Source organism: Narcine bancroftii, chromosome 7 (genome assembly GCF_036971445.1).
Source record: "Narcine bancroftii isolate sNarBan1 chromosome 7, sNarBan1.hap1, whole genome shotgun sequence".
Classification (NCBI taxonomy): Eukaryota; Metazoa; Chordata; class Chondrichthyes; order Torpediniformes; family Narcinidae; genus Narcine; species Narcine bancroftii.
The window spans coordinates 71,144,149-71,165,150 of NC_091475.1; the positions used below are offsets into that span (position 1 = coordinate 71,144,149).

At 41.6% G+C, this 21,002-nt stretch overlaps 1 long non-coding RNA gene across 1 annotated transcript; it reads right to left on the minus strand.

The window, feature by feature from the left end:
* Positions 1 to 17,048: 17,048 nt before the first annotated feature.
* Positions 17,049 to 18,553, minus strand: LOC138739874 (uncharacterized). The gene is made up of 2 exons (XR_011342508.1): positions 18,465 to 18,553; positions 17,049 to 17,468 (listed from the first exon to the last, which is right to left on the minus strand). It is a non-coding gene; the product is annotated as an uncharacterized lncRNA (long non-coding RNA).
* Between the last annotated feature and the right edge of the window lie 2,449 nt (positions 18,554 to 21,002).

Sequence of the window (21,002 nt, forward strand, 5' to 3'; positions counted from 1 at the left end):
CTCTGGGAACAGCTGAAGACTACCATACTGCAATCCACTGAAGAGGTACTGGGCTTCTCCTCCAGGAAAAACAAGGACTGGTTCAACGAAAACAGCCAGGAAATCCAGGAGCTGCTGGCAAAGAAGCGAGCTGCCCACCAGGCTCACCTTACAAAGCCATCCTGGCCAGAGAAGAAACAAGCCTTCCGTCGCGCATGCACCCATCTTCAGCGCAAACTCCGGGAGATCCAAAATGAGTGGTGGACTAGCCTCGCCAAATGAACCCAGCTCAGCGCGGACATTGGCGACTTCAGGGGTTTTTACGAAGCTCTAAAGGCTGTGTACGGCCCCTCACCCCAAGTCCAAAGCCGCGTGCGCAGCTCGGACGGCAAAGTCCTCCTCAGCGACAAGATCTCCATCCTCAACCGATGGTCAGAACACTTCCAATCTCTTTTCAGTGCCATCCACTCAGTCCAAGATTCCGCCCTGCTCCAGCTCCCTCAATAGCCCCTAAAGCTAGAGCTGGATGAGGTCCTCACCCGGGAAGAGACATATAAGGCAATTGAACAACTGAAAAGTGGCAAAGCAGTAGGTATGGATGGAATACCCCCAGAGGTCTGGAAGGCTGGCGGCAAAACTCTGCATGTCAAACTGCATGAGCTTTTCAAGCTTTGTTGGGACCAAGGAAAACTGCTTCAGGACCTTCGTGATGCCATCATCATCACCCTGTACAAAAACAAAGGCGAGAAATCAGACTGCTCAAACTACAGGGGAATCACGCTGCTCTCCATTGCAGGAAAAATCTTCGCTAGGATTCTCCTAAATAGAATAATACCTAGTGTCGCCGAGAATGTTCTCCCAGAATCACAGTGCGGCTTTTGCGCAAACAGAGGAACTACTGACATGGTCTTTGCCCTCAGACAGCTCCAAGAAAAGTGCAGAGAACAAAACAAAGGACTCTACATCACCTTTGTTGACCTCACCAAAGCCTTCGACACCGTGAGCAGGAAATGGCTTTGGCAAATACTAGAGCACCTTGGATGCCCCCCAAAGTTCCTCAACATGGTTATCCAACTGCACGAAAACCAACAAGGTGGGGTCAGATACAGCAATGAGCTCTCTGAACCCTTCTCCATAAACAATGGCGTGAAGCAAGGCAGCATTCTCGCACCAACCCTCTTTTCAATCTTCTTCAGCATGATGCTGAACCAAGCCATGAAAGACCTCAACAATGAAGACGCTGTTTTCATCCGGTACCGCACGGATGGCAGTCTCTTCAATCTGAGGCGCCTGCAAGCTCACACCAAGACACAAGAACAACTTGTCCGTGAACTACTCTTTGCAGATTATGCCGCTTTAGTTGCCCATTCAGAGCCAGCTCTTCAGCGCTTGACATCCTGTTTTGCGGAAACTGCCAAAATGTTTGGCCTGGAAGTCAGCCTGAAGAAAACTGAGGTCCTCCATCAGCCAGCTCCCCACCATGACTACCAGCCCCCCCACATCTCCATCGGGCACACAAAACTCAAAACGGTCAACCAGTTTACCTATCTCGGCTGCACCATTTCATTGGATGCAAGGATCGACAACGAGATAGAAAATAGACTCACCAAGCAAATAGCGCCTTTGGAAGACTACACAAAAGAGTCTGGAAAAACAACCAACTGAAAAACCTCACAAAGGTAAGCGTATACAGAGCCGTTGTCATGCCCACACTCCTGTTCGGCTCCGAATCATGGGTCCTCTACCGACATCACCTACGGCTCCTAGAACTTTTTCACCAGTGTTATCTCCGCTCCATCCTCAACATTCATTGGAGCGACTTCATCCCTAACATCGAAGTACTCGAGATGGCTGAGGCCGACACCATCGAATCCACGCTGTTGAAGATCCAACTGCACTGGGTAGGTCACGTCTCCAGAATGGAGGACCATCGCCTCCCCAAGATCATGTTATATGGCGAGCTCTCCCCTGTCCATCGTGTCAGAGGTGCACCAAAGAAGAGGTACAAGGACTGCCTAAAGAAATCTCTAGGTGCCTGCCACATTGACCACCCCCAGTCGGGTGATATCGCCTCAAGCCGTGCATCTTGGCGCCTCACAGTTCGGCGGGCAGCAACCTCCTTTGAAGAAGACCACAGAGCCCACCTCACAGACAAAAGACAAAGGAGGAAAAACCCAACACCCAACCCCAACCAACCAATTTTCCCCTGCAACCATTGCAACCGTGTCTGCCTGTCCCGCATCGGACTTGTCAGCCACAAACGAGCCTGCAGCTGACGTGGACATTTACCCCTCCATAAATCTTCGTCCGCGAAGCCAAGCCAAAGAAAGAAGTTATTAATGAATATATTGTTTTAAAAGAGAAACAATAAGACTGTCTTGGTGAATTTGTGTTGCTGCTGGGTCTGTGATGTAACAGTGTCAAAATATAATTCTGCTGGTCCCATCTAGCTGCACCCAGTCAATAACCCTCCAGATCTCTCCCATCCATGTATCTATCCAATTCATTCTTATAACTTAAGAGTAAGCCTGGATTTACCAGCTTGTTCCATACTCCCACCATTCTCTGACTGAAGAAGTTCCCCCTAATGTTTTCATTAATCCTTTCCCCTTGCACCCTAAAGCATAGATGTATCTAGGATGGCAGTCAGGGCATGTGCCCTGGACCCCACTTGAAAAGGAGGGGGGAGAGGTGCCACTGTCCTCACCTCACCTCTCATTATTGAACTCCTGAGCCCAAAGCTGATCCTTACCTTTCACCTTGTGCTTGTTGCCCACTGACCCAACTGCTGATCCTGTCCCCATTGCAGTGCTGCCCAAGTAAGTCCAATATCTAACTCCCAAGCCTGACAGGACACCCGCCCGCCTCACTGATTCTAGCTCTGGCTATCTATCTCTCCCCTCTCATCTAACTCCTAACCACCTCAGCCTTACTGATACTACCTCCTCAGCCCCATCTGTTACCCCCTCTCCCATTTTACTCATGGCACCCAACTGCCTCAGCCTTGCTGATCCAACCTAGCCCCATCTGTTGCTCCCCCTCCCCATCTAACACCTGTCGCCCAACCTCCTTGGCCTTGCTGATCCTATCTATCCCTGTCTATCGCTCCCCCTCCCCATCTAACTCCTGACACCCAACCACCCCAGCCTTGCTGATCCTACCTATCTCCATCTGTTGCTCCCCCTCCCCATCTAACATCTGTCGCCCAACCTCCTCGGCCTTGATGATCCTATCTATCCCTGTCTATCGCTCCCCCTGCCCATCTAACTCCTGACGCCCAACTACCTCAGCCTTGCTGATCCTACCTACCTCTGTCTGTTGCTCCCCCTCCCCATCTAACACCTGTTGCCCAACCGCCTCAGCCTTGTTGATCCTACCTATCCCTGTTCCTCACTAGCTCTGCTAGGAAAAATAATCTAAATGTTTATTTTGTTTCCCTCTTTTAAATTTGAATTCATTTGTATTTGAATCTGAATATTTTTGGGAATTTTGTGGCTTATGGTTGTGAATGCTGAGGCTGTTTGAAATGTCTGTGTCTATTTTGACTGGGCAAAATCCATTTGTTCTGAAGTGTTAACACTGCCACTAATTTGGGATAGGAATTGCAGAAGAGCATCTTGTCTGCAATCAATGATCTCCAGCCTAATTTAAATACATAATTTTAGAACATTCTGCACGGCCCACTGAGTTCCTCCAGCAATTTGATTTTGCTCCATGATTTACAGACTTTTCTCCAGAGGGAGAAAAATATCAAACTTGAAATGCCAATCTTCATGCTGGTACAGGTCTGATATCGATCAGTTCTTGGGGTTGATGGAATATCACAAGGCAAACAAAACATGAGATTGTTGTTATAGTGACACCTGTGCTACTGGGGGTAGTTAATGGACCCTCCGTATAATGTCTATTTGTTTTCTGGTTTAGTTTCATAGCCTTTTTTTAAACAACGCAACAACATGAACTCATCTCAAATCCTCTGGCACCTCACCCATGGCTAAGGACATTTAAAATATATCCCTGCAATTTCTACACTAGCCTCCCTCAAGGTCTGATGGAATATCGTGCCAGGCCCGGGGGGGGGGGCGGTGGGTGTTTATCTACCTTTGTTCGCTGTAAGGCAGCAAGCACCTCCTCCTCTTTAATCTCTACATGTTCCATGCCACTACTGCTTGTTTCCTTTCCTTCCTTATACACTATGTCAGCTTTCTGAGTAAATACTGATGCAAAAATCTATTTATCTCCCCAACTCATGAAGCTCCACACATAGACAACCTCTCTGATCTTCTAGGGGACCAATTTTGTCCCTTACTATCCTTTTACTCTTAATATACTTGTAGAAATCATTTGGGTTTACCTCTACATTATCTTCCAAAGCAACCCCATGTTCTCTTCTAGCCTTCCTGATTTCTTTCTTGAGATTTTTCTTGCATTTTCTATACTCCTCATTTGCTCCTTGTTGCCTATACCTGTTAGACACCTCTTCATTCTTCTGAACCAGATCCCATATATCCCTCGAAAACCAAGGTTCCCAAAGCATTCTAACTTTGGCTTTGATCCTCACTGGAACATACAAACTCTATAATCTCAAAATATCACCTTTGAAGGTCCTCCACTCACCTCACACATCCTTGCCCGAAAACAATCCATCCTAATCCACTCATTTTAGATCCTTTCTCATTTCCTCAAAATTGGCCTTCCTCCAACTAGAATCTCAACCCGCAGCCCAGACCTGTTCTTCTCCATAATTAACTTGAAACTAATGGAATTATGATCACAGGACCCAAAATGTTCCCCTACACATACTTTTGTCTTCTATCCTGTATTGTTCCCCAATATAAAATCCAGTATTGCACTCTCTCTAGTTGGTACCTCTATATATTTATTTATATCACAAAATTCTGTAGACACCGTGGTTGAAGTAATCATTGATTTAGGCAACTTTTCTGAAACTCCAAGCCATCCATCCCTTTTACAGTATGGGAGTCCCAGTGAAAATCTCCTACTATCACAATCTTTTGTTTCCTGCAGCTGTCTGCTACCCTTTTGCTCTTAATATACCTCTAGGGGCCCTTCTCTTCACCTTATCTGCCAAAGCAACTCCACGACTTACTTTAGGCCTCATGATTTGATTCTTGGTTTTTTTTTGCATTTATTATATTCCACAATTACCTCTGCTGCTTGTTGCTTATACCTGCTATAAACCTCTCTCTTTTTCTTAACTGGATCCCCAATATCCCTTGAAAACCAAGGTTCCTCATTCCTCTTATCTTTACCTTTAATTCTGATGGGAACATACAAACTCTGTACTCTAAATTTTGCTTTTGAAAATCTTCCAATTATCGAACACATCCTTGACAGTCAACAACTTATCCCAATCCACGCTTGCTAGATCATTTCTCATTTCCTCAAAATCGGCCTTTCTCCAATTTAGAACCTCAACCTGAGCTCCAGATCTGTCATTCTCCATTATTAACGAAACGGATGGGATTTTGATCACTAGATCCAAAGCGTTACCCTACACATATTTCTGTCACCTGTCCTGCTTTGTTCCTTAATAGGAGAACCAGTATTTCACTCTGTCAAATTGGTACCTCTATATATTGAGTAAGAAAACTTTCCTGACCACATTTGAAAAACTCCAAGCCATCCAGCCCTTTTACAGTATGGGAGTCCCAATCAATATGCAGTAAGTTACAATCACCTACTATCGTAAATTCATGTTTCCTGCAGCTGTCTGCTACCTCTCTCCAGATTTGCTCCTCCAATTCTCGGTGACGATTGGATGGTCTATAATAGATCCCCATGAGTGTGGTCATACCTTTCCCGTTCCTCAGTTGCACCCTCATAGCCTTTGTAGACAAGCCCACTTGCCTGTCATGTCCGAGCACATCTGTAATATTTTCCCTGTCGAGCAATGCCACTCCTTCCCCTTTCTTCCTTCCCTCTCTATCACATCTGGAACAATGAAATCCTGCATCATTGAGTTGCCAGACCTGCCCTCCTGCAACCAAATTTACACCCTACTATAATTCCACATGCTCAATCCACATTCTAAGCTCGTCTACTGTTCCTACAATATTCCTCACATGGAAACAGTTATACATGACAACAGTATTTTTAACCATGCACAACCCTTTAACATCTATGTCTATCTGCAGGCTTCACATCACCTTTTTCTTCCTCTGTCAGGCCTGCTCACAATCCAAGTTTTATTGTGATTGTTGTATCCACTTTGCTTTGATTGACAATATACACCCTCATCACTAACTTCATGGTGGCATTATCCTAAAAATGTTTGGTACAGATCCCACAAGTGCAACTATCTTTTGCTTTCTCAATCGGAGAGAGCACCTGCTTCCTCTACTTTTGAAGAAGAAAACAAGTAGTGGGAGGGGTAGGAAGAGACAGATGTGGAGGAGAGGGTTGATAATCATGGTGAAGAGTATTTTCTGTCTGATATGCCACAGCACTGCATAAGAGACTGGCAACATCAGGGATAAACTGATGAGGTCAGTTGGATGCCTGTCACGTGAAGATACACGTGCAACCAGCAGGCTGCAGTCTGACACAAAGTACAGAGAATCTTGCTGGGGAAACATACATCTCAAGAACATTCTGATGAGGACAATGATTCAGATAGTTTCATGACTACATTAATGTATAAGATATTGGATCAGGAGTAGGCATCTGCTCCATCAATAAGATTATGGCTGATCTGGCCACAAACTCACTTCCACCGAGGGTTTCCCCATAACCTCAAACTGTATCTTAGCTTTTATGAGATAGCCTCTATTACACAGGTTCACCACTGCGGGAAAAGAAAACAGTTCCTCCTTATCTCCATCCGAAATCTACTCCCACGAACCTTGAAGGTATGTCCCATAGTTCTCGTCACACCTACCTGTGGAAACAACTTTCGTACTCCTTTCTTTTCCATCCCTCTTATAGGCTGATGCAGATGCACAACATTGGCACATTCATTGGCTTATCACAGATGACATCCAACTCCAAGCTCTCAAAAGAAAATGAGGAGCATGGGGAGCAGACAGAGGCAAGCAAAGTCGTACTGCTTCCATGTAGCCTCATCCTAATCCAGTCCTCTGGCTTGTGTCCTGCAAACAGATTGAACCCCTTCAAGAACACTGGGATGGACTATGGTCCTAAATGGCTGATGAGATCCCATCCATTGATAGATTGTTGCTCTCATTGGCATTTTCTAGGGTGAAGTGACACCACATATGAGCTCTACATGAGTGGGGAATAGTAGGATGTCATCTTTGATGATCAGAATGGAGGAGCAGGGAAGTGGAAAAATATTTTTAAATTTTGAGGTACAGCATGGCAATGGACTCTTCCAGCCCCCGTGTCAGCAACACCAAAATACACCCATGTGACCAATTAACCTACCAACTCTGTATATCTTTGCAATTTGGAGGAAAATGAAGCACCAAGCAGATATGAGGAGAATGTATAAATTTCTTACCGACTCAAACCCAGGTCGCTGGTTCTGTAACAGTGTTGTGCTATCCACTATGTGAATGGGGAATTATTATTCCAAACATGGGAATTATTTTTACTTCCATTGATATGTATCTCACAATCCCATATTTTTGATATATTTATTCAATTTTCACAGAGAGCTGACACCCAGTAACAGAATTGCGGTAGTGTGGTCTGAGGGCCAGCAGATTATTGGGCCATTGTCTGCCTGGTCCTGAGAAGTCACATGGTGTGCAGGGTCAGAACATTTATGACCACTCTCCCAAGTGCCATCTCCCACATAGCTCACCTGTGACTTAGAGCCAGCACCTCAGACTTATCCTTCATTTGACCTTGGATAATTGTGTGAAGCTGATCCATCCAGGACAAATACTTCTGACAGTTATAAATTGAGGCAGATTTAAAAGTGAGTAGCTGACCCTTCAGCTTCAGCTAAATTCTGCTTGGCCAGACCTGCTTTGGAACTATTATCAAAGTCATGGTTACTGGTGCTTCAATTATAAAGGAGATTCCAATGGCCTGCTTGATCCTTTGGAATTAACTTGATAGGCTGTGGATCTCTGCATCTCTGGTCACTGATGCCATGGAGAAAGTTGAAGCTAGAGGTAGGGCACCCTATGGAGAGAAAGTTTCTTCTCTGAAATGTTACATCAGGGTAGTCTGCTTTTCGACTGCCTGGCCAACTGACTATCTGTACCTCTGTAACTGTCTGCCCAAGCCAAGCCTCCACCGGAGTTCCCCCACTCATCCATAAGGGAGATCATGCCATTGCAATGATTTTGCTGGACCAGGAGGGCATTTGCACTTTTAATGAGGTTTGTTGCCTGCCTTATAGAAAGGAGAAAAGAAAGATGTCATTTCTCCATGCATGAAGTTCAGTCTTTTGCAAGGAATAAGTCAATGCTTATTTTAGGTCCACAGGAGAATTCTGTCTTTTTTTCCTTTGCCAGCTCATGTTATCAAATTCTACATTCAGCAAGACTAATGCTACTGATGTCTTATATTGAAAATAAAGGACGTTACTTGTAAAATGCCACATCATCACTGTCACTCTTCGCACTGTGATCCTTCTCCGTTATTGATTGCTGCTCCAGGATTACATTTCCTAAATCTGTCCATGGACCATCATAGTTATCCAACTGAGTCCTGAGATTTTTTCTCAGCTCAAAGTTCCACGGCTGATGTTTCTGCATTCCACACCCAATAACTTCAATGAACAACTGACAACTAAGATCTATAGCCTGAAAAAATTTCTGTTATTATGTTAAACATCTAAGACAGAGTATACCCACTCCATAATAGCCTAGTGAAGACATTCCTTCCAATATTCTGATGGATCTCCACATCTGTGACACATAGATCGTGCTGTAATAGATCACAGGGGAAAACCATACATCAGTAAAGCATTTTCTTCCTATTAAATAATCTTGCATCACATGAATCAGTACACATGCACCAGTTAGTTGTTCATGTAGAATCTGTAGAATTCATAGTTTAAATCCACTGAATTAATCCAGAACTTTCATTTTCCATTGATGTTTTTTGCCTGCCTTAATGCTATGATCTAAAATATCCCAGAGCCAAACTCACGAACTGAAATAGCTTTTTAATCAGATTTATAATCAAAAAACCATAGCAGAGAACAACATTCTTATTTAAAACACAAATTTATTGGGACTTTATAAGCTCATCTGTGTAACAAAAATTTAGCAGTGATTTCTTCAAATTCTCTCAGAGAGGTGACAAAAAAAAAATTGATACATTTTAAGTGGGTCATTACAAATCTTTGAAGATTTTTACAAAATGGAATACAATAAATAAAGGACCTTTACACATCCAAAATTGCAGTTCAGGAAATGGCATGTGGCTTGAAACATAACCTTTGAAATGTTGCGGTTAAGTATCAGGCTCGTGTTTACAGCTCTTTTATCTTCATCGCATGACTGTTCCATACTGCAAGCTACAAAAGAGAACTGGTAATTAAAGGGTGGAGCGGGCAGAAGGAATCGTGACAGAAATGAGATTTATTGATGAACTATGGCCCTGCTCCCATCTCTCCTTCCCTTCTTCCTTTCTCTATCTTCCCCTTCCTCCTCCACTCCCTCCACTTCGCATTTTAAAGAGACATCGCTGTTTTGTTGCAGAGGACATTAGGTGACATCTTATTCCTTTGTGTGTTGTTTAAAGTCGGGATGAGCAATATTTCGAGCATTCTCAGGCATCCTTGCTGGTGATTCCTTTTTCTCTGGTAGCCTGATGTGCCTTCAGAGGATGTGGTTTGTTTTCCTTTGTTTAAGGTTTTTGGCTATAGCTTTGACTAATGATTATATAGCTGTTCAGTCTCTTACATGCTGAATTCAGTGGTAATGTTTCAGAAATATTTTTCCCCAGTGTGACATCAGTGAGAACAGCGATGGAGCCCTTGGAAAACATTCTGCAGATAAGAAACCTGCTGTCAGCCCAAGTAAACAAACTGCTTTAATAATATTGCAATATGCAAAGTTCTAAGTGGAGTTTGGACATATTTTCAGTCTAAAAAGCATTCAATATACCTTAATGAAGAATATCAGCATCTAAATCCATTATGCATCAATGCAGCTAAGTAGAGAGAGATGATTTCTATTAAATAACACCACATGAAACTAATGCGCTAATTGAATTGCTGAATATCTAGGCAATAATGCTGCTAAGTGCAATTATTGTTCAAAAGTAACAACAATGGACAAACTGGCTCTAATCCACACATCCTATTCATGCGGCAACTGTGAGGCAGCGGGGATTACTTTTATTCAGAAAGGTAAGGGTTAAAACAAATGTAATTGCTGAACTCAGTGAATCGTTTATTCCAAAATAAGTATTTATGGAAAGGATGTGTTGTACTCTGTTTATTCCAGAAATCAAACTAGAGTACCCACCAAGTATTTCAGTAGATCCATGATAATAGATTTTGCTATGATTTTACTGCTAAACTGGGAAACCACATGACCATATATCACTGCTTTGCTTGCATACAGGGTACTGATATGGATAGATTACGCCAATTATAGATTTTTCACGTATTGCTTGGCATTTGCCATCTGCCAGGTACAGATGCTACATTTGAGAGTCAATGTTATTAAACAAGCCATACAGTAATCTGGTGAGGAATCTGCAGCCCTCAGCTTTGGAAGTTACTGCATCAACACAGGCTGTAAAGCACTTGATAAGCGAGGGTGAGGGATGGTGCTGGCCCCTCAGCGATAACCTCCTGACCTGCACATTATAGGTCTTTTCTGGTGGAATTGTGTTCTACATCTTACTCGATTGGCTATTGTCATGAATGAGTAATAGGTGCGCACTACGTGAATCCCCGAGTGCAAGACTTTGTACATCAACGGGGCAACGGGGCCGTGGCGTGAGAACACAACTAAAAACTGCTAAAGATGCAGGGATGCAAGGCGGACCGGTGGGGTCACATCAAGCGACTAATTTGAGCTCCACCAGCATCATTAAGTGACAAGCCAGCTCTAAAAACAACAGGAGAGTGCAGGAGTGACTGAGAACTCCACATAAATCATGCAGTCTCATGGGTTTGGGTAAAGCAGTAATCACATTGTATTTAATCTAATAGCTCTGATAAATCCACAGAAATAGAAAAATGAGCAATGGTTAACACCTTTACACCAACACCAATTTGCTGAATACAGTGCTGGATTTTGGTAACACCAGAGTGATGACTATATGAACAACTTTGAAACATTATTGGACTGGGTGGAGTTTATTCATTAAGCTTTTATCCAGAAGGATGTAAGGGGAAGATCTTTGCACCTCCTATTCTGAACTATGACGATGTGTAGAACAAGTGATTCATAAAGGTAACAGCATGCTTAATTAGCTCCTTCCAGTCAGCAACACAGAATAGGTCTTCCTCTCTGTGCCACTTACGAAAGGACAGGGAAGGGCAAATCCACTTGAACAATGCCCTTTTAATTTTATTGTCTGTAGAAATTAACCGCACTTGGCCTGCTGGCCTTGAGCCAAAGCCTGGCAGCAACAATTGGAATTAATGTTTGTATCTCACGGCTCTTGCATGCTATTTAAAAAAACTTACCCCCAAAAAAATGGTTTAGTTGTTTCCTTCAGTTTTGAACAGCTTTTCCATGTCTCCATGTCTCCAGAATACCAAAAATGTTTATTGACTGCATTGACATAAAATAGTACCCCACCCCAGCTTTGCCTCTTGTCAAATCCTGTCAGGGGTAACTGAGAGGTCAAACCTCAGCTCTCTGTCACCCTGATGCAAAAATAAAAAGGGCCAGAAGCATGATTTGCCAATATGAGCTCATGCCTGTGTGTGTGCGTGTGTTTGTGTGTGTGTGTGTGTTTGTGTGTGTGTGTGTGTGTGTGTGTGTGTGTGTGTGTGTGTGTGTGTGTGTGTGTGTGTGTGTGTGGGCATTTGTGTATGTGTGCAGGCAGTGCAGGCAGCAATTCCAGACAAGAAGCTGGAGCCATTGAGATCTGACCAATGTTAAGTGCAACATACAGGTTCAACGATTGTCATGTTGATGCATAACTAATTCACATCTCTTCTTCACCTCTTGTTTGACTAATGTATTAATGGGATTCTCTGATCATCAAGAAGTATTTCACTGAATAACTTTCACACACCTTTAAGTATATAATTTAAGTAACAGTGTCAAGTATGAGAAAACAATTAATGGGTAATGTGAAGGGCTCAAGCCTGAAACGTTAGTTATGTATTTTTACCTTTGTTGTACAAAGGACACTGTTGAGATTCTCCAGCATTTTGTGTTTTTACTTCAACCCCAGTGTCTGCAGATTTTCATGTTTTACCAACATTAATAATGGGGGTGCACTTCTTTAAAACATATACACCTTGGAAACGTCACACTTAGCCGTCGTTTACTATTGAGCATTCTGCTTCTTACTTAATTACCTAAAATTACTTCGCATCACATCATTAGTTGCAGATGTCTTCCTATCGGTTTGACATGGCTTTGCAGCTTGTAATGAATATTGAGGATTACCCTGATTTTGAAATGTACACACCTATGATGGTACAACTGTTAAATAGAGACAATGGCTCAGACTGAGATGCCCTTGGAAATGATTTACTGACTATTACAGCAGATTACATAATAAAATGTAGAAGGTATGTCCGTATTCTCATGTCCGTATTCTCAAGGCATTGTTAGACTCCATTTAAACACAAAAATAAGTTGTCTATTCGTTACTTCACCAATACCTTTCAACCTATATTATTTGGCTTACTGAGTTGAAATAACTCTAATTAATGAGACAACTTTAGTTATTCCTAAACCAGAATTCTTAACTTTCATTGAAATAACTCTTTAGAAGCAGAACCAAGATTAGCAGTAAAAGATGCTTTATTGTAATGGGGTTTCAATGCCATATTGACAATAACTTTTGGTCATGAACTGAGAAAAAAATCAAGCAGAAAAGCACTAGCATATTGGGTACCACCCTAGAGCATTATACTGTCGCATTCAATCTGCCAGTGTATATCAGTATCTGTGCCATTCATATGATTCAGGTGAATCCTCAAGATGAAAGTGGCTTTCACATGCAACTAAAGTATAATTTGAGGGCCTGAAATCCTTACCTATATATACATAAAACAGCTCACTGGATAAATGATCTGCATTTATTTTCTGTACTGGGTAAATCCCTGTCTAAACCAGTATTTTGATGATAGTCCTACAACAGAAACCTGGTGACTGTGACGAATCAAACTTTAATGTGTATTTTTTGTCAAGCTGAATTGGGTTTCTTTTTGGTGCCTTGTCAGTGATTCATAGCAAATCAGAGGTGTTGGTTAGAATATAAAGGGACTTCCTGAAAACTGAGAATTATTTTTGAATAATTTTTTCCTCATTTTCAGAAACTACAATTATACATAATGCACTGATTTTTCAAATTCCTATCTATTTGCTTCTGAATCTGTAGTTGATTCTGAACTGGCTGAGCTCTTACAGTGTCTCCCATAATGTTATTTCCCCCTGTGATCCACAGATTTAAATTTGTAATAAAAAAATTCACATATAATTAAAGTGCACATTCTGCAATGTTTCTTGTAAGCAAAAAAAGGGTTATTTTAAAACAACTATTCTTTATTAGGTGGATGTGGAGGCATCCATCTTGAATCCAACCCAAACTGCAACCAATTCATCTCCAATTCCCTCTAGTAGGTCAGGAGTACCGCTAGCACTCTATCACCTCATCCCCTTTCCTTGAGATGTTTAATCTAACAACATGAAGAACTAATACAATGTTCACTTTAATTTACAGTTCAACACAAACATCAGCAGCAAAAACTTTTAAATGTGTAGTTCCTTTTTTTAAGAGATTCTGTCAGGTGCTTTGATAACACGTGCGGATCTTCTTAACACAGGTGCTTGTTTTGGCTCCACTGGTTCACTACTGACTAGCACTGGTGATGTTTCCTCTGTTGCTGTGCAGGCTGGATCTTTCGCATTTGTCTGTCCTTGTAGCATCTCTTGCATTTTCAGCAGGCTCTTTCAATTCCTCCTCAGTACTTGGTCATCCTCTGACAGTGTAGGGTCTTGGATTGTTTTTGTCCAAGTGTTGGAATCTCTGAGTTTCACTGTGTCATGTTGAGCCAGTGGCCCTAAGCATCTTGCTGACTTGTCATAGTTTGCTTTTTGTCTCCATTGCAGACGCTTTTGTTTCCATTCATCATATTCAACATCTCTGTTCTTGTTTGGGTCTGCAGAGTAGGAAATTGTGGTGCATAGTCTACATCCCGTCAGAACCTCAGTGGGTGATGTGCCAGGTTCAAGTGGTAAAACTTTGTAACTCAATACATGTAGATACAGATCTGAGCCACAGTCTAGTGATTTCTTAAGCAAATGTTTAATTATGTGAACAACATTCTCTGCTTTACCATTTGACTGTGGATGCAGAGGACTTGAAGTCACATGTTGAAAATCATACTATTATGCAAAGTTCAGGAATTCACTACAACTGTAACATGGTCCAATGTCACTATAGACAATTTGAGGGCTTCCATGTCTTGCAAAGATCAATTTCATATATTTGATCACACATGCAGCAGACATGTTAGGAAGCAGCACCATCTCTGGATAGTTTGATAGATATTCAATAACCAGCAAGTAATTCTTTCCATCAATGTGGAACAGATCAGTTCCGACTTTCTGCCATCGTTCTGCTGGTAAATCAGATATGATCACTGGTTCCTTTGCCTGCTTTGTGTGATGTTTCAAACAGCTCTCACAGCTGGAAACCATCCTGTCAATGTCAGCATTTATCCTTGACCAATGAACAGCAGTTCTGGCCCTATTACATTTTTTCATTCCAAGGTGCCCCTCATGCACCCTTTTCAACATCTCTTGCTGCAGTGATTGAGGAAGGACAATTCTGCTCTGTCTGAGTAGAAGCCCATTGACAACACACAGCTCAGCTCTGATGTTCTAGTATAGTTGACATTTACCTCACGGCCATCCTTCATTCAGATTCTTGATGACCTTCTGTAGAACTGTGTCCTTTTCTGTTCAGCTGTGATCTGCTTGGATTTCATATCAGATGTGGGAAGAGATTCAGTGATCAGTTCATGTGGAGATTCATATCTGTCTCTGTGGAACTCTTATTGTGTGCTTCACTCTGCAATATTGCCCTGGACAATGCTCCAGATAATACAATAGTTTTCCTTGGTGTGCATATCCTCTTGACTTGGCTTAAGTTTTTACATGCTTTGTCACCAAGCAGTGATTCATGTCCATCTGGGACTACTGCAAACCTGAGGGGGTGCTCATTATCTTTAACTTTCACCTTGAGTTTACATGTACCTTTTGTTTCAATGCTCTGTCCATTGTAGGCTTTGAACTGTACAAGATTTGTATGGATGTTTGGCTTTATCTTCATTGCCCTGACGTTGCACTCACAGATCACTTCTGTTTTGTTTCTATTTGGAAAAACATTATTTGCATGGTGATTTTTCCCTTTGCACTTATTACAGACTTTTCCATAGGCTGGGCATTGTTTGGAATATGTTGAGTGTCACATCATATGCAATTGAATGCCTCTCTATCATTTTGTTATTTCCTATATCTCATTTTTTGTTCATGTTTGTGGACACACACTGTAGCAACAGATATGCCTTCGCTTTCACTGGCTTTTACATTCTCACCAAATTTTTTCGCATGCTGCAGAGCTAATTCACTGGCATGGCATATCTTTACAGCTCCTCTGTCTCTCACAGCAACCTCTCTCTCTTTTCTTAATCAATAATCCCAAACACAATTTGATTACAGATCATTGAATCTTGCAGCGATCCAAAATTGCATGTACTTATTTTTAATTTCAAATCCATTAAAATAGTATCAAAACTCTCTCCCTGCAGCTGTGTTCACACACTAAACACGTCCCTCTCTTTCATTTTTCTTTGGTGAACAGTGTTCATCAACTATCTCGATAACCTTGTTGAACTTGCCCTGGTCCTCTGACTTGACAAAAAGAAATATATTGAAAATCTCTAGTGCTTGAGGTCCCACCACAGTAAGTAGCAGTACAATCTTCCATGCATCAGGTTTACTATCATTTCAGGTACAGCATAAATCTTTGTTTGAACAACCTCTACCCGTGGTTGACATTTCTAGCCCAATTAACTACACTTTCCATTTCTCTGCTGATAATGAATGATACACATTCTGCACACTCCTGGTACCATGTTATGTTTCTTTTAAGCAATTAATAAACTTGGGTTCTTTTAAAACAACTATCAGAATAGTTTCTTTTTTTTCTTTGGCTTGGCTTCGCGGACGAAGATTTATGGAGGGGGTAAAAAGTCCACGTCAGCTGCAGGCTCGTTTGTGGCTGACAAGTCCGATGCGGGACAGGCAGACACGATTGCAGCGGTTGCAAGGGAAAATTGGTTGGTTGGGGTTGGGTGTTGGGTTTTTCCTCCTTTGCCTTTTGTCAGTGAGGTGGGCTCTGCGGTCTTCTTCAAAGGAGGTTGCTGCCCGCCAAACTGTGAGGCGCCAAGATGCACGGTTTGAGGCGTTATCAGCCCACTGGCGGTGGTCAATGTGGCAGGCACCAAGAGATTTCTTTAGGCAGTCCTTGTACATTTTCTTTGGTGCACCTCTGTCACGGTGGCCAGTGGAGAGCTCGCCATATAACACAATCTTGGGAAGGCGATGGTCCTCCATTCTGGAAATGTGACCCATCCAGCGCAGCTGGATCTTCAGCAGCGTGGACTCGATGCTGTCGACCTCTGCCATCTCGAGTACTTCGACGTTAGGGGTGTAAGCGCTCCAATGGATGTTGAGGATGGAGCGGAGACAACGCTGGTGGAAGCGTTCTAGGAGCCGTAGGTGGTGCCGGTAGAGGACCCATGATTCGGAGCCGAACAGGAGTGTGGGTATGACAACGGCTCTGTATACGCTTATCTTTGTGAGGCTGCACCATTCCATCAGATGCAAGGATCGACAATGAGATAGACAACAGACTCGCCAAGGCAAATAGCGCCTTTGGAAGACTACACAAAAGAGTCTGGAAAAACAACCAACTGAAAAACCTCAGAATAGTTTATTAGGTAAAGAACTCACACCGTGTGGAGGCATCCATCTTGAATCCAACCCAAGCTGCAACCAACTCATTTGTGACTCCCTCCAGTGGTCAGAGGTGTCACTAGCACTCTATCACTACACATTCCAGATTTTATTCCAGTAAACATTTTGGTTTGACCATGTAGAAATTAGTGCACTTTTTATACATAGGGCCCTCATTTCAGGGCACCGTAATATTTGGGACATTTGGCTTCACAGTTTTTTGTGAGTCCTCAGGTATGTTTAATTGCTTCATTGGTGCAGGTACAAGACAGCTGGGCTTGCTTCTAAGCTTTTGATGACATTCGGAGTCTGCAGTCGCCATTTTTCAACACGAGGACCAGGGTTGTGCCAATGAAAGTCAAAGAAGCCATTATGAGGCTGATAAACAAGAACAAAATAGTAAGAGACATCACCCAAACCTTAGAATTACCAAAATCAACAGTTTGAAACATCATTAAGTGGAAAGAGCGTAGTGTTGAGCTCAGTAATCACCAAGGGACTGGTATTCCTTCACTGCTGATGACAGAAGAATTTATATCAAAATGAAGAAAAATCCCCAAACATGTTTCCGACAGATCAGAACCACTCTTCAGGAGGTAGGTATCAATCTGCCAATAATTATTGTCCACAGAAAATGTCATGAACAGAAATACAGAGGCTACACTGCAAGATACAAACACCATGTCAAAGATGGCATGCTTTGGATCATGGGCAGTTACTTTATGCCTCCACACTTCACTCTTGCCATCACTCTTGGTCTCATCTGTCCACAGATCTTTTTCCAGAATTCTGCAGGCACTTTTAAATGTATTGTGGCCATCTTTTCTGTGGCTAACTAATGGTTTGCAGCTTGGAGCATAGTCTTTGTATTTCTGTTCATCAAGTGTTCATGAAGCAAAGGATTATTGCAGTGGCAGGGAAGCAGGCATTGGTGTGTAGTTGGTAAAGTACTATCAACCCCATTGTTCTTGATCCTTTTCATCCTTGGATCCGTTTTATCATACTTGTGCCGAAGGTTTGCACTTTCAATTGCCAATAATGATTTAAATGGAAGAATATTTAACATTATCACCAATCAACTGTGAGCCATTTCTGCTTGGAGTACTGCCCTTACTCGCGTTATTAATTACTAAGTGAAAAAGCACTTCCCTCAGTAACAGGAGAGCTTTTGATTTTTGCTGCTGAATTTTTATCCCTCTGGTGGCAAGACAAGCTATTTGTATGGACAGAAAAATAATTTAAATAAGAATTAAATAAATGCAATCTCTGCAGAAAAATGATCCTTGCATTTATCTCGCCATTTGAATGGTTTCTCACGGCGTGAAGTATTTTGGGATCCATTTGGTCAGCTGTGAATCGTTGACCAGAGCTCACCTCAATATTTAATGTTGAAATAATTTTTGAAAGACTGAAGCGTGAGCTTGGGAAAGCAAAGCTAAAATGCTGCTTTACTGAATCTTTGAATTCCATGAGGATCACCATGGAAACAAAACAATGGAGACCATATATTCTGGAAATCTCTCTGTGTATTGTCAGTGTCTTGTGATGTCAGAATGCAAAGCTGATGATTGGCTAGGAGTGCTATATAATGATTTAGAAACCTATACACTAATAAAAACTTTTTTTTCAACTGCCTGCACATGCTGCATTTTAAATTAATGTAGTCACCCAATTGAAAAGTAGGCTCATGGAGTGAGGGGAAAAGATCAGCAGTATTATCTTTCATCTTTGCATTCTATCAGAATACATTTAACATGGTTTTTTTTTTATTTAAAACCATAAGTGTTATTTTGAGCCCAATTTTCAGTGTGGACTCATTTGGAATCCCTCACTCTCCATACGAGTACTTGATTGACAGCTTGTCTCTTTCAAATATAAATTCAAAGATTGTTATAGAATCTCCGACCAGAACAAAAAAATGTGAAATTACATGAGTATTTCTTCATTCATTTCTTTGTGGGAAAAAAAATTAAACTTGTTATATATCAAGTTATGTATAACTGACTGTGAATTGGCATCGTTCAGTGCAAGAATAAGTTCATTTGAATATGGTGAATAGACTTCAGTGTGCATGCTGATTGTCAATGTAATCTCTTGAGGCTTATATGCTGCCCCAATGTATTCCTGCTTTATATGCTGCCGTGATGTATTCCTGCTTTCAATCTATCATAAACCTGATCTAAACATCTGCATCTCTAACCCCAATCGCTGAAAGTGGTGTTTACTTATCATCCATTTCTTGTTGGCCTATATTAACTCCTGATCAACATTTCTGCTCCCTTCATTGGTCATCTGTCCCACTCCGCAGCCCTTCAATGAAAGAGGCTGTGTTTGGCCTTTTGGGCATCCCTGACATGCTCCTCCTTTGTTGCTGGTCCTAAGTTTTGACCTTCTCTCCCCAAACTTCTCTACCTTCCTTTAAGAAACATGATATAATTATCACTTTCACCTACATTAGATTCTCCATATCTGGCATGGTGTCTGAATGTTTGATATTTGTTTCAGTGATGTACAACATCCAAGGTAGGTTTTGCCACACAAAGGATAATTTAACAAGCTGTTTTTTCTTGTTGGTGTTGACTACAACTTCACACATTGATAATCTCTAGTCTATTGTCCATTTGGGTTAGAAGTGTGGTGATATAAGTCACATCATTGAGTCCACCTTGACTTTGGGGATTGTTAGAAGACAGACCGAAGTGAATGGATGGCCATCAAACATCTCTCCAAATTTTGAAATGACAAACAGCTACATTGCTATTACCTATAAAAAATCTATTTCAATAACTTTATTGTTTAAGATCTGATTGTGTGCCACTTAATGGTCAAGTGATAAAAATGCTGTGGGGCAAGGTTCTGAGTTATCAGAGCGTGAAAATATCAATGGTTTTGACCTCTAGTTGTGCCAGTCTATGCAATAGAAATTGCAAATAGCCTTGTACATTTGAGGCTAGCATCAGATGAAGCAAGGCCTACATCATTTCCAGTGTTCATAGTACAGAGTACACAATGTTGGAGACTCAGTTTGACAGTAGCACTCCAGATTTCACACAAATATAATCCTCAACTTCAAGTTTGCAGTTTCACTGCCATTAGTTAGGGAAAGGTGAGAAGAAAAAGATGAAGTGAGAACCACAAAAAAAGTCATGCATGTTTTGCTTCTCCATTTACATTTAGTATAACTTATCCTTGCAGTTTATTTAAAGTTATAAATTATAAAAGGAGTGGCTCTCTGAGCCAGATACCATCAAAATGTCTGTTGCACAAAGGCTTGTGTTTATCTAGAGATTGGTCAGACATTTATGCTATTATGGAGTTTTTTGGAGCTCATTTTATTCTTATCTATTTGTGCATGCACTCAACCCCAGTACTTAGCTGGATGTTGCTGTAAATAAGGTATCATAATGAAAAGTGAATCTGGTTTTGAAAACACAGCATCTGGGAAAAGAAGATAAATACTGTGCTAGGACCTTATGTCTGTTTGGGATGAGAAGGCTCATTTTCCCTCTCAGTGTGATGAAGAAAGATTTACTCAAAATGAGTGCAGCAGGTACACAGCAGGTTATTGAACTGAATAAGTAATATCAGCTTTAGCAGCAAGCCTAAAGATTTAACCTACGTTAAACATATTTGTTTCTACCTTACTCAGCACTGACAACTGTACTAACTCCACAAAGCTATAACATTGCTTGTCCATGTTTGGCTAATGGCAACTTAAGCACTTAAAGGGAGAATTTCCAATTCACCTTTGTTCTGTTATTATGCTTTGTGTCTATGTGAAAAGTCATTTTCAACATATAATATCAAATAACCAACAAAGCACTGCATGTGAGAACAGAATCATTGCCGCTATGTTCAATAGACTCCAAACATATATATATAGATATATATCTATATATATATCTATATATT